The sequence below is a fragment of the Meleagris gallopavo genome, chromosome 2 (genome assembly GCF_000146605.3).
Source record: "Meleagris gallopavo isolate NT-WF06-2002-E0010 breed Aviagen turkey brand Nicholas breeding stock chromosome 2, Turkey_5.1, whole genome shotgun sequence".
NCBI classification, from domain to species: domain Eukaryota; kingdom Metazoa; phylum Chordata; class Aves; order Galliformes; family Phasianidae; genus Meleagris; species Meleagris gallopavo.
In genome coordinates, this window is record NC_015012.2 from 10,197,776 (window position 1) to 10,200,422 (window position 2,647).

Here is a 2,647-nt window from a genome sequence, read left to right on the forward strand (position 1 = left end):
CAAGGAGGTGAATTTTTCAGCATAGGTGCTATCCTTTCAAAAAGGTCAGGACCGTCCTCAAAGAGTTTATCAATAAAAAAAGTCCTGTTCTTTCTGAGCTGATTTTTCTCTATGTTGAAGATTCTATCAGAAAAAAAGGCTATTAGCACCCAATGAATCAGCCTTCTGAATCCCTTTGGGTTGCTTTACAAGTCATTTTTTGGTAGATCCAACTTGCTTTATTGAAGCCATTCAAGACATAGTGTCAGGTTTTCAGATTACTTGACTTTGGCTAATGGTTTCTTTTGCCTTTGAATTTTGGTCTATTTTTAAGTGGGGGAAAAAAAAAGAAAAAAAAAAGCTGTCTGAAAGCTATACAAAGTTTCTTTTGAAAGAGGTCTGTTCAAAACATTATAGAATTTTCCATAATATAATGTGACACTTGAGAAATGTCAAATTGAAACATTCCAACATTCTCAAACTTTTCTTCCATTCTGGGGATGCTGAAACTGTTTACTTCTGTTTATCCAAAGACACAAATACCTTCAGTGCTGTGAATTTGCTTTTGTGCTTGACAAATCCAACCTAACTCCAGTGAATAGGAGCCTCTCTGTTCAAGGCTTTTATTAACTCTCTGATGAATAGCTAGTGCGTGGAAAAAGTTTTTGAGGAGAGCTGAATGACCAACGCTTTGTAAAATTTTCTATGCTTCCATTATCAAGGCTTTCAAGCATCCTTAGTAGCCCTGTCCATGATCCTCAAAGTACCAGTGCTTTTTCCAGAAAGGATTCTGCTTTTGGGTCTCTGAAGGTCCCAGGAAAGATGCTGTTGAAATCATTGGTCATCCCATGGTGAGGGGCTTGCCTTTGCAAAGTGGATAAGATGCCTTCCCCGTCTGAACTAAAGGACATGATGCTAAGTGTAAACCTGAGAGTTGTTTATATGCTGTTTGGAAATGGTCATTTTCCTCCTGCTTACAGCCTGGTCCCACTTTCTTTCAGTATGTATTGTTTGACATTGTTTCTTCCTGGAACATTTATAAGGCATTATGCTTAAAAAATTAGGTTGATGAATGAGAAGAGACAGTTCTGATAAAGCCATTGACAGAAAGGCCAGAAGCCTTGTTGTCATCTTGGAAGCTTGTCATTTGGCTGCCATAAATCGCTCTGAGTAGCAAGATAGTAAAAAAAAAAGATAAAAATAGAGCAAAAACTGCCCAGAAACTTAGATGACAATGAAGCAGAAAGTGTCCCAGCAAAATGATCATTTTTGGAGAAACACAATTAAACCATTAAGAATTCCTCACTCGTTGTAACAAGGGAACAAAGACTGTCTCAAACCATAAGAAGTTCATATGCTTTTAAAAGATCTTTCTTGTAGGTAACAGATCTGCTACTGCCTCTGGGTAACCCTGTCGATATCACACCACTGCCCATAAAAAGACATCCACCTTTCATCATGCTGTAAGATTGAGAAGCACTGAGGAAGCGCCAGGCAGTCTTGTCAATGAGTAGATCAGTTCTGCCCAATCCTGACTTTCAATTGCTTGCTTTGAGCAGGAATCTTGCTTTTGTTTTGGGTCTTATTCTTGAGAACGCTTGGAAATAGGATGTTAGAAGAACCAAGTTTTGAATACACCTGAAACTCCAGATGTAGCTTTCTGCAGGGGCTGTCCAGTGTGACCGTGGGATCACCACAGTTCCAAATCAGCTCAGTTCTGTATTCTAAGTTCATTATTTCAGCTGTATTAACAAGCTGCAACTTTGTGGGGTTTATTGTGCTCAAGCCTAAATGCCTGGCATGTAACTTTGGGAACTCCAGCTGAACAGGTTGATTTCAAACAGCTGCTTGAGTACTCAAAGCTACGTAGAAGATATGATGCCATTACCAGAGGTTTGGATCAGTCTTACAAGCAGATCCTTGGCTCACAGCCCATCTGCCCACTTTTCCAGGAAAGGCTAAGCCATCTCAGGAACCAATGTGACACACAGTATTAAATCCTACAATGTGTTTAAGCTTAAAGGCACTTAAAAATAGTACTTGAAATGCCTTTGGTACTGTCATCATGTTAATGGCACAAACAATCTAATTCAACTAAAAAAGTAGCTGATTTCCAATCAGTTTGCTGACATATTCCAGAACATGTTTCAGCCAAGAAGAGTATCTTACCTTCATTTCCAGATGAAACAAATAAATGTGTTGTATTGTTGCTGTTCTTTATCTTGCAGACAAACAAAGCTGTAGCCAAGGGAGACTTTCACCACGCAAGCTCCAGCTCCCGGCGAGCACTCTTCCTTGCTGTGCTGTCCATCACAATTGGAACTGGTATCTATGTTGGGGTGGCTGTGGCTCTTATTGCCTATCTATCCAAAAACAATCACTTATGAGCCTCAGGAAAGAGGGACAACCAGCCGCCCAGCACCTGCACTGCAGAACTCCACCGCAGATCAGACTGCATGGTTTTCCAAAAGATCCAGAGACATATAAACACCTTCTGGGGGCAGGTACAGGCTAAGATGGGCTTGTGCATTACAGTAGGGTGGGAAGCTGGCTGAGATTGACATAGTTGCTGTATTTGTGATGCACAAGTCCTGCTTCTCTACATGAAACCTTGTGAAAGGAATAAAGGAATAAAGGAATAAAGGAATAAAAAAGAAAAGAAAAGAAA